At 53.9% G+C, this 12,643-nt stretch overlaps 1 protein-coding gene across 1 annotated transcript in view; it reads right to left on the bottom strand.

The window, feature by feature from the left end:
- The window catches only part of LOC128695265 (discoidin domain-containing receptor tyrosine kinase B), a 430,413-nt gene extending 418,041 nt beyond the window's left edge, over positions 1 to 12,372 (bottom strand). The window contains exon 1 of the mRNA XM_070095538.1: positions 12,208 to 12,372. The gene's annotated coding sequence lies outside the window, so the exon portion shown is untranslated. The remainder of the gene's footprint in view (positions 1 to 12,207) is intronic.
- Between the last annotated feature and the right edge of the window lie 271 nt (positions 12,373 to 12,643).

Raw genomic sequence — 12,643 nt, 5'->3', positions numbered from 1 at the left:
GCGGGATGAACATCACCAGGGAGAGGGAGGCGGGATGAACATCACCAGGGAGAGGGAGGTGGGATGAACATCACCAGGGAGAGGGAGGCGGGATGAACATCACCAGGGAGAGGGAGGCGGGATAAACATCACCAGGGAGAGGGAGGCGGGATGAACATCACCAGGGAGAGGGAGGTGGGATGAACATCACCAGGGAGAGGGAGGCGGGATAAACATCACCAGGGAGAGGGAGGCGGGATGAACATCACCAGGGAGAGGGAGGCGGGATGAACATAACCAGGGAGAGGGAGGTGGGATGAACATCGCCAGGGAGAGGGAGGTGGGATGAACATCACCAGGGAGAGGGAGGTGGGATGAACATCACCAGGGAGAGGGAGGAGGGATGAACATCACCAGTGAGAGGGAGGCGGGATGAACATCACCAGGGAGAGGGAGGAGGGATGAACATCACCAGGGAGAGGGAGGTGGGATGAACATCACCAGGGAGAGGGAGGTGGGATGAACATCACCAGGGCGGGGAAGGTGGGATGAACATCACCAGGGAGAGGGAGGAGGGATGAACATCAACAGGGAGAGGGAGGCGGGATGAACATCACCAGGGAGAGGGAGGCGGGATGAACATCACCAGGGAGAGGGAGACGGGATGAACATCACCAGGGAGAGGGAGGCGGGATGAACATCACCAGGGAGAGGGAGGCGGGATGAACATCACCTGGGAGAGGGAGGCGGGATGAACATCACCAGGGAGAGAGAGGCGGGAGGAACATCACCAGGGAGAGGGAGGAGGGATGAACATCACCAGGGAGAGGGAGGAGGGATGAACATCACCAGGGAGAGGGAGGCGGTATGAACATCACCAGGGAGAGGGAGGCGGGATGAACATCACCAGGGAGAGGGAGGCGGGATGAACATCACCAGGGAGAGAGAGGCGGGAGGAACATCACCACGGAGAGGGAGGTGGGATGAACATCACCAGGGAGAGGGAGGAGGGATGAACATCACCAGGGAGAGGGAGGCGGGATGAACATCACCAGGGAGAGGGAGGCGGGATGAACATCACCAGGGAGAGGGAGGCGGGATGAACATCACCAGGGAGAGGGAGACGGGATGAACATCACCAGGGAGAGGGAGGCGGGATGAACATCACCAGGGAGAGGGAGGCGGGATGAACATCACCAGGGAGAGGGAGGCGGGATGAACATCACCAGGGAGAGGGAGGGGGGAGGAACATCACCAGGGAGAGGGAGGTGGGATGAACATCACCAGGGAGAGGGAGGTGGGATGAACATCACCAGGGAGAGGGAGGCGGGATGAACATCACCAGGGAGAGGGAGGAGGGATGAACATCACCAGGGAGAGGGAGGCGGGATGAACATCACCAGGGAGAGGGAGGGGGGAGGAATATCACCAGGGAGAGGGAGGGGGGAGGAACATCACCAGGGAGAGAGAGGGGGGATGAACATCATCAGGGAGAGGGAGGAGGGATGAACATCACCAGGGAGAGGGAGGCGGGATGAACATCACCAGGGAGAGGGAGGCGGGATGAACATCACCAGGGAGAGGGAGGCGGGATGAACATCACCAGGGAGAGGGAGGAGGGATGAACATCACCAGGGAGAGGGAGGCGGGATGAACATCACTAGGGAGATGGAGGTGGGATGAACATCACCAGGGAGAGGGAGGCGGGATGAACATCACCAGGGAGAGGGAGGAGGGATGAACATCACCAGGGAGAGGGAGGGGGGAGGAACATCAACAGGGAGAGGGAGGTGGGATGAACATCACCAGGGAGAAGGAGGCGGGATGAACATCACCATGGAGAGGGAGGAGGGATGAACATCACCAGGGAGAGGGAGGCGGGATGAACATCACCAGGGAGAGGGAGGTGGGATGAACATCAACAGGGAGAGGGAGGAGGGATGAACATCACCAGGGAGAGGGAGGCGGGATGAACATCACCAGGGAGAGGGAGGTGGGATGAACATCACCAGGGAGAGGGAGGTGGGATGAACATCTCCAGGGAGAGGGAGGTGGGATGAACATCACCAGGGAGAGGGAGGAGGGATGAACATCACCAGGGAGAGGGAGGAGGGATGAACATCACCAGGGAGAGGGAGGCGGGATGAACATCACCAGGGAGAGGGAGACGGGATGAACATCACCAGGGAGAGGGAGGCGGGATGAACATCACCAGGGAGAGGGAGGCGGGATGAACATCACCAGGGAGAGGGAGGCGGGATGAACATCACCAGGGAGAGGATGGTGGGATGAACATCACCAGGGAGAGGGAGGCGGGATGAACATCACCAGGGAGAGGGAGACGGGATGAACATCACCAGGGAGAGGGAGGCGGGATGAACATCACCAGGGAGAGGGAGGCGGGATGAACATCACCTGGGAGAGGGAGGCGGGATGAACATCACCAGGGAGAGAGAGGCGGGAGGAACATCACCAGGGAGAGGGAGGAGGGATGAACATCACCAGGGAGAGGGAGGAGGGATGAACATCACCAGGGAGAGGGAGGCGGTATGAACATCACCAGGGAGAGGGAGGCGGGATGAACATCACCAGGGAGAGGGAGGCGGGATGAACATCACCAGGGAGAGAGAGGCGGGAGGAACATCACCACGGAGAGGGAGGTGGGATGAACATCACCAGGGAGAGGGAGGAGGGATGAACATCACCAGGGAGAGGGAGGCGGGATGAACATCACCAGGGAGAGGGAGGCGGGATGAACATCACCAGGGAGAGGGAGGCGGGATGAACATCACCAGGGAGAGGGAGACGGGATGAACATCACCAGGGAGAGGGAGGCGGGATGAACATCACCAGGGAGAGGGAGGCGGGATGAACATCACCAGGGAGAGGGAGGCGGGATGAACATCACCAGGGAGAGGGAGGCGGGATGAACATCACTAGGGAGAGGGAGGCGGGATGAACATCACCAGGGAAAGGGAGGCGGGATGAACATCACCAGGGAGAGGGAGGGGGGAGGAACATCACCAGGGAGAGGGAGGTGGGATGAACATCACCAGGGAGAGGGAGGTGGGATGAACATCACCAGGGAGAGGGAGGCGGGATGAACATCACCAGGGAGAGGGAGGAGGGATGAACATCACCATGGAGAGGGAGGCGGGATGAAGATCACCAGGGAGAGGGAGGGGGGAGGAATATCACCAGGGAGAGGGAGGGGGGAGGAACATCACCAGGGAGAGAGAGGGGGGATGAACATCATCAGGGAGAGGGAGGAGGGATGAACATCACCAGGGAGAGGGAGGCGGGATGAACATCACCAGGGAGAGGGAGGCGGGATGAACATCACCAGGGAGAGGGAGGCGGGATGAACATCACCAGGGAGAGGGAGGAGGGATGAACATCACCAGGGAGAGGGAGGCGGGATGAACATCACTAGGGAGATGGAGGTGGGATGAACATCACCAGGGAGAGGGAGGCGGGATGAACATCACCAGGGAGAGGGAGGAGGGATGAACATCACCAGGGAGAGGGAGGGGGGAGGAACATCACCAGGGAGAGGGAGGTGGGATGAACATCACCAGGGAGAGGGAGGCGGGATGAACATCACCATGGAGAGGGAGGAGGGATGAACATCACCAGGGAGAGGGAGGCGGGATGAACATCACCAGGGAGAGGGAGGTGGGATGAACATCAACAGGGAGAGGGAGGAGGGATGAACATCACCAGGGAGAGGGAGGCGGGATGAACATCACCAGGGAGAGGGAGGTGGGATGAACATCACCAGGGAGAGGGAGGTGGGATGAACATCACCAGGGAGAGGGAGGTGGGATGAACATCACCAGGGAGAGGGAGGAGGGATGAACATCACCAGGGAGAGGGAGGAGGGATGAACATCACCAGGGAGAGGGAGGCGGGATGAACATCACCAGGGAGAGGGAGACGGGATGAACATCACCAGGGAGAGGGAGGCGGGATGAACATCACCAGGGAGAGGGAGGCGGGATGAACATCACCAGGGAGAGGGAGGCGGGATGAACATCAGCAGGGAGAGGATGGTGGGATGAACATCACCAGGGAGAGGGAGGCGGGATGAACATCACCAGGGAGAGGGAGGCGGGATGAACATCACCAGGGAGAGGGAGGCGGGATGAACATCACCAGGGAGAGGGAGGCGGGATGAACATCACCAGGGAGAGGGAGGGGGGAGGAACATCACCAGGGAGAGGGAGGTGGGATGAACATCACCAGGGAGAGGGAGGCGGGATGAACATCACCTGGGAGAGGGAGGCGGTATGAACATCACCAGGGAGAGGGAGGAGGGATGAACATCTCCAGGGAGAGGGAGGCGAGATGAACATCACCAGGGAGAGGGAGGGGGGAGGAATATCACCAGGGAGAGGGAGGAGGGATGAACATCACCAGGGAGAGGGAGGTGGGATGAACATCACCAGGGAGAAGGAGGCGGGATGAACATCACCAGGGAGAGGGAAGCGGGATGAACATCACCAGGGAGAGGGAGGTGGAATGAACATCACAAGGGAGAGGGAGGCGGGATGAACATCACCAAGGAGAGGGAGGAGGGATGAACATCACCAGGGAGAGGGAGGGGGAATGAACATCACCAGGGAGACGGAGGGGGAGGAATATCACCAGGGAGAGGGAGGGGGGAGGAACATCTCCAGGGAGAGGGAGGTGGGATGAACATCACCAGGGAGAGGGAGGTGGGATGAACATCACCAGGGAGAGGGAAGCGGGATGAACATCAACAGGGAGAGGGAGGTGGGATGAACATCACCAGGGAGAGGGAGGTGGGATGAACACCACCAGGGAGAGGGAGGCGGGATGAACATCACCAGGGAGAGGGAGGCGGGATGAACATCACCAAAGAGAGGGAGGGGGAGGAACATCACCAGGGAGAGGGAGGGAGGAGGAACATCAACAGGGAGAGGGAGGTGGGATGAACATCACCAGGGAGAGGGAGGGGGGAGGAACATCAACAGGGAGAGGGAGGCGGGATGAACATCACCAGGGAGAGGGAGGCGGGATGAACATCACCAGGGAGAGGGAGGAGGGTTGAACATCACCAGGGGGAGGGAGGGGGAGGAACATCACCAGGGAGAGGGAGGTGGGATGAACATCACCAGGGAGAGGGAGGCGGGATGAACATCACCAGGGAGAGGGAGGTAGGATGAACATCACCAGGGAGAGGGAGGGGGATGAACGTCACCAGGGAGAGGGAGGCGGGATGAACATCACCAGGGAGAGGGAGGTGGGATGAACATCACCAGGGAGAGGGAGGGGGGAGGAATATCACCAGGGAGAGGGAGGGGGGATGAACGTCACCAGGGAGAGGGAGGTGGGATGAACATCACCAGGGAGAGGGAGGGGGGAGGAATATCACCAGGGAGAGGGAGGTGGGATGAACATCACCAGGGAGAGGGAGGTGGAATGAACATCACCATGGAGAGGGAGGCGGGATTAACATCATCAGGGAGAGGGAGGGGGGATGAACATCACCAGGGCGGGGGGAAGGACCATCACCAGGGAGAAGGAGGTTGGATAAACCTTACCAGGGAGAGGGAGGGGGATGAACACCACCAGGGAGAGGGAGGGGGAGGAGCATCACCAGGGAAAGGGAGGTGGATGAACATTACCAGGGAGAGGGAGGGGGATGAACATCACCAGTTAGAGGGAGGGGGGATGAACATCACCAGGGAGAGAGTGGGGGATGAACATCATCAGGGAGAGGGAGGTGGGTTGAACATCACCAGGGAGAGAGAGGGGAGGATGAACATCACCAGGGAGAGGGAGGCGGGATGAACATCACCAGGGAGAGGGAGGCGGGATGAACATCACCAGGGAGAGGGAGGCAGGATGAACATCACCAGGGAGAGGGAGGCGGGATGACCATCACCAGGGAGAGGGAGGGGGGATGAACATCACCAGGGAGAGGGAGGCGGGATGAACATCACCAGGGAGAGGGAGGCGGGATGAACATCACCAGGGAGAGGGAGGCGGGATGACCATCACAAGGGAGAGGGAGGGAGGATGAACATCACCAGGGAGAGAGAGGGGGGATGAACATCATCAGGGAGAGGGAGGTGGGTTGAACATCACCAGGGAGAGGGAGGAGGAAGGGGGGATGAACATCACCAGGGAGAGGGAGGAGGGAGGGGGGATGAACATCACTAGGGAGAGAGAGGGGGGATGAACATCACTAGGGAGAGGGAGGCGGGATGAACATCACCAGGGAGAGGGAGGGGGGATGAACATCACTAGGGAGAGAGAGGGGGGATGAACATCACTAGGGAGAGGGAGGGGGGATGAACACCACCAGGGAGAGAGAGGGGGGATGAACATCACAAGGGAGAGGGAGGCGGGATGAACATCACCAGGGAGAGGGAGACGGGATGAACATCACCAGGGAGAGGGAGGCGGGATGAACATCACCAGGGAGAGAGAGGGGGGATGAACATCACCAGGGAGAGGGAGGAGGGAGGCGGGATGAACATCACCAGGGAGAGAGAGGGGGGATGAACATCACCAAGGAGAGGGAGGCGGGATGAACATCACCAGGGAGAGGGAGGCGGAATGAACATCACCAGGGAGAGGGAGGTGGGATGAACATCACCAGGGAGAGGGAGGTGGGATGAACATCACCATTGAGAGGGAGGTGGGATGAACATCACCAGGGAGAGAGAGGGGGGATGAACATCACCAAGGAGAGGGAGGCGGGATGAACATCACCAGGGAGAGGGAGTTGGGATGAACATCACCAGGGAGAGGGACGTGGGATGAACATCACCAGGGAGAGGGAGGTGGGAGGATCATCACCAGGGAGAGGGAGGCGGGATGAACATCACCAGGGAGAGGGAGGCGGGATGAACATCACTAGGGAGAGGGAGGCGGGATGAACATCACCAGGGAGAGGGAGGTGGGATGAACATCACCAGGGAGAGGGAGACGGGATGAACATCACCAGGGAGAGGGAGGCGGGATGAACTTCACCAATGAGAGGGAGGCGGGATGAATATCACCAGGGAGAGGGAGGTGGGATGAACATCACCAGGGAAAGGGAGGTAGGATGAACATTACCTGGGAGAGGGAGGGGGGAGGAACATCACCAGGGAGAGGGAGGCGGGATGAACATCACCAGGGAGAGGGAGACGGGATGAACATCACCAGGGAGAGGGAGGCGGGATAAACATCACCAGGGAGAGGGAGGTGGGATGAACATCACCAGGGAGAGGGAGGCGGGATGAACATCACCAGGGAGAGGGAGGTGGGATGAACATCACCAGGGAGAGGGACGTGGGATGAACATCACCAGGGAGAGGGAGGTGGGAGGATCATCACCAGGGAGAGGGAGGCGGGATGAACATCACCAGGGAGAGGGAGGCGGGATGAACATCACTAGGGAGAGGGAGGCGGGATGAACATCACCAGGGAGAGGGAGGTGGGATGAACATCACCAGGGAGAGGGAGACGGGATGAACATCACCAGGGAGAGGGAGGCGGGATGAACTTCACCAATGAGAGGGAGGCGGGATGAATATCACCAGGGAGAGGGAGGTGGGATGAACATCACCAGGGAAAGGGAGGTAGGATGAACATCACCTGGGAGAGGCAGGGGGGAGGAACATCACCAGGGAGAGGGAGGCGGGATGAACATCACCAGGGAGAGGGAGACGGGATGAACATCACCAGGGAGAGGGAGGCGGGATAAACATCACCAGGGAGAGGGAGGTGGGATGAATATCACCAGGGAGAGGGAGGCGGGATGAACATCACCAAGGAGAGGGAGACGGGATGAACATCACCAGGGAGAGGGAGGCGGGATGAACCTCACCAGGGAGAGGGAGGCGGGATGAATATCACCAGGGAGAGGGAGGTGGGATGAACATCACCAGGGAGAGGGAGGGGGAGGAACATCACCAGGGAGAGGGAGGCGGGATGAACATCACCAGGGAGAGGGAGGCGGGATGAACATCACCAGGGAGAGGTAGGTGGGATGAACATCACCAGGGAGAGGGAGGCGGGATGAACTTCACCAGGGAGAGGGAGGCGGGATGAACATCACCAGGGAGAGGGAGGCGGGATGAACTTCACCAGGGAGAGGTAGGTGGGATGAACATCACCAGGGAGAGGGAGAAGGGATGAACATCACCAGGGAGAGGGAGGCGGGATGAACATCACCAGGGAGAGGGAGGTGGGATGAACATCACCAGGGAGAGGGAGGAAGGATGAACATCACCAGGGAGAGGGAGAAGGGATGAACATCACCAGGGAGAGCGAGGAGGGATGAACATCTCCAGGGAGAGGGAGAAGGGATGAACATCACCAGGGAGAGGGAGAAGGGATGAACATCACCAGGGAGAGGGAGAAGGGATGAACATCACCAGGGAGAGGAAGAAGGGATGAACATCACCAGGGAGAGGGAGAAGGGATGAACATCACCAGGGAGAGGAAGAAGGGAGGAACATCACCAGGGAGAGGGAGGAGGGATGAATATCACCAGGGAGAGGGAGAAGGGATGAACATCACCAGGGAGAGGAAGAAGGGATGAACATCACCAGGGAGAGGGAGGCGGGGTGAACATCACCAGGGAGAGGGAGGCGTGATGAACATCACCAGGGAGAGGGAGGCGGGATGAACATCACCAGGGAGAGGGAGGAGGGATGAACATCACCAGGGAGAGCGAGAAGGGATGAACATCACCAGGAAGAGGAAGAAGGGATGAACATCACCAGGGAGAGGAAGAAGGGATGAACATCACCAGGAAGAGGAAGAAGGGATGAACATCACCAGGGAGAGGGAGAAGGGACGAACATCACCAGGGAGAGGGAGAAGGGATGAACATCACCAGGGAGAGGGAGAAGGGATGAACATCACGGGTTAGGGTGAGGGAGAGGGAGGAGGAAGATAGGAGCGGGCACACAGGGAATCAGAGCGTAGAGGAATGAAATGAGAGAGGAAAGGGGAGAAGGTAGAGAGGAAAAGAGGGGTAGAGGCAGTAGGAAAGTAAGAAAACGTGTGTGGGGAAATAAGAGAGAGAGGAGAAAGAGATCAGCAGAACACTGTACCCACATTACCGCAGGCGGCGGCAGGTTACCGCAGGCGGCGGCAGGTTACCGCAGGCGGCGGCAGGTTACCGCAGGCGGCGGCAGGTTACCGTTGATAAACATGGCCTCAACACTGTCAAACACGACCTTTGACAAACACAAACAAACACAGCAACACGGTGTTTTACCTGCCACATTTTAACTTGGGTTAATGTTAATGTACACATCAATTCATAATTCAAGATAAATGTTATACTAGTGTATTCTGCATGTTGTATTTTTTTATTGGGAATATTATGCAACGTATTCAATTTTAATTACGTATCTTGGAGAGGTGTTCCACCCTCGTGGTGAAAATGACCCGCACGGATTTACCGCTTCACCTTCAATCATCCACAACAAACGTGAACTTTAATCATCCACAACAAACATAAACTTTAATCATCCACAACAAACATAAACTTTAATCATCCACAACAAACATAAACTTTAATCATCCACAACAAACATAAACTTCAATCATCCACAACAAACATAAACTTTAATCATCCACAACAAACATAAACTTTAATCATCCACAACAAACATAAACTTTAATCATCCACAACAAACATAAACTTTAATCATCCACAACAAACGTGAACTTTAATCATCCACAACAAACATAAACTTTAATCATCCACAACAAACATAAACTTTAATCATCCACAACAAACATAAACTTTAATCATCCACAACAAACATAAACTTTAATCATCCACAACAAACATAAACTTTAATCATCCACAACAAACATAAACTTTAATCATCCACAACAAACGTGAACTTTAATCATCCACAACAAACATAAACTTTAATCATCCACAACAAACATAAACTTTAATCATCCACAACAAACGTGAACTTTAATCATCCACAACAAACGTGAACTTTAATCATCCACAACAAACGTGAACTTTAATCATCCACAACAAACGTGAACTTTAATCATCCACAACAAACGTGAACTTTAATCATCCACAACAAACATAAACTTTAATCATCCACAACAAACGTGAACTTTAATCATCCACAACAAACGTAAACTTTAATCATCCACAACAAACGTGAACTTTAATCATCCACAACAAACATAAACTTTAATCATCCACAACAAACATAAACTTTAATCATCCACAACAAACGTGAACTTTAATCATCCACAACAAACGTAAACTTTAATCATCCACAACAAACGTGAACTTTAATCATCCACAACAAACGTGAACTTTAATCATCCACAACAAACATAAACTTTAATCATCCACAACAAACGTGAACTTTTAATCATCCACAACAAACATAAACTTTAATCATCCACAACAAACATAAACTTTAATCATCCACAACAAACATAAACTTTAATCATCCACAACAAACATAAACTTTAATCATCCACAACAAACATAAACTTTAATCATCCACAACAAACATAAACTTTAATCATCCACAACAAACATAAACTTTAATCATCCACAACAAACATAAACTTTAATCATCCACAACAAACGTAAACTTTAATCATCCACAACAAACGTGAACTTTAATCATCCACAACAAACGTGAACTTTAATCATCCACAACAAACATAAACTTTAATCATCCACAACAAACATAAACTTTAATCATCCACAACAAACATAAACTTTAATCATCCACAACAAACATAAACTTTAATCATCCACAACAAACATAAACTTTAATCATCCACAACAAACGTGAACTTTAATCATCCACAACAAACGTGAACTTTAATCATCCACAACGAACGTGAACTTTACCCACAAGCAAAACAGAACTTAGCAAAACTTATGCTAGTTTTTTGTACGCCAGTTTTTTTTTTAATTTAGAAACACAGTTCAACCAGAGACTTAAGCTGCCATTGCTGAAATTTGCTTAATATGGAAAAGCTTAATTAACCTTACCTGTGTAGAAATTTGCATAAGCTTAATTAACTTTTTTCTTGGATTTTTTTCAGGGGACCAGAGGCCAGCTTAAGCGTTTTTATTCTTGTTTAAGAATTTAGGTGACCCAAGGTAGGTGGTTGTGTAATATAACCCCACGTAGAGTGTCGTACATGTGTAGGTGGGTGGGATGTAGTAACCCACGTAGTGTCGTACATGTGTAGGTGGGTGGGATGTAGTAACCCACGTAGTGTCGTACATGTGTAGGTGGGTGGGATGTAGTAACCCACGTAGTGTCGTACATGTGTAGGGGGGTGGGATGTAGTAACCCACGTAGTGTCGTACATGTGTAGGTGGGTGGGATGTAGTAACCCACGTAGAGTGTCGTACATGTGTAGGTGGGTGGGATGTAGTAACCCACGTAGTGTCGTACATGTGTAGGTGGGTGGGATGTAGTAACCCACGTAGAGTGTCGTACATGTGTAGGTGGGTGGGATGTAGTAACCCACGTAGTGTCTTACATGTGTAGGTGGGTGGGATGTAGTAACCCACGTAGTGTCTTACATGTGTAGATGGGTGGGATGTAGTAACCCACGTAGTGTCTTACATGTGTAGATGGGTGGGATGTAGTAACCCACGTAGTGTCTTACATGTGTAGATGGGTGGGATGTAGTAACCCACGTAGTGTTATGTGCTATAAAATCATTATATTGCTCACTACCTGGTGTAGATGTCGACATGAAGAGATCGTTGTGTATATTGTAGCCAGCTGGAGGTGTAGGGAGCATACCCCCCACCCCCACCCACACACCTTTATGTGAGGGGTGTATGTATATTACATAGACCCCCCTCACACCTCTATGTGAGGGTATGTGTATTGCATACACCCTCTCACCTGTGTTGATGCTGACACATTGTTTTATACAATTACATCAACTACGGTGATTATCTGACACCCGTGTTGACACTTGCACCTTGCTACTGACAATGACGACACGTGAGTGTCTTGCATATCGTATGTGACACACGACACCTTCTGGAGAGATACTTTTACCCACATAAATGCAGCATACCATTGTCACTGTTGACATTTATTTATTTATTGATAGCAGCCAGTGAACGTGTGACCTAACACCATCACCAGTGAACGTGTCAGATTTAGTCTAAAATGTAGAAAGGGTAGAATAAGGAAAATAAGTGGGTGGAATACACAAAATAAGACTCACCGGAGAGGTAAGGAGCAGTGAGAGATGGATGGTACTGAGGGTTGCTTGTTAGTGTTGTGTGAGCAGTGGCACTGTGGTGGGAGCCAGTGAGACCAGAGACAGAGGAGCCTCTCACACACACCCACACGCTGCTACACTCACTTTCACACTGAACTTTACATTTTCTCTGTAGCTCAGCTGCTGCTGCTGCTGCCGCCTGGGTGGTGGTTGCTACCCACCACCACTCTGTGACTGGGGGGACCCACTCACCCACCCATCCAACCACCCACTAACAAAACCCACCACCCACTAACCCAACCCACCACCCATTAACCCAATCCACCACCCACTAACCCAACCCACCACCCACTAACCCAACCCACCACCCACTAACCCATCCCACACTGACTTACCCATCCCACCACCCACTAACCCATCCCACCACCCACCACCCATT

Source organism: Cherax quadricarinatus, chromosome 50 (genome assembly GCF_038502225.1).
Source record: "Cherax quadricarinatus isolate ZL_2023a chromosome 50, ASM3850222v1, whole genome shotgun sequence".
NCBI lineage: Eukaryota > Metazoa > Arthropoda > Malacostraca > Decapoda > Parastacidae > Cherax > Cherax quadricarinatus.
This window is presented reverse-complemented; position numbering and strand designations above follow the sequence as displayed.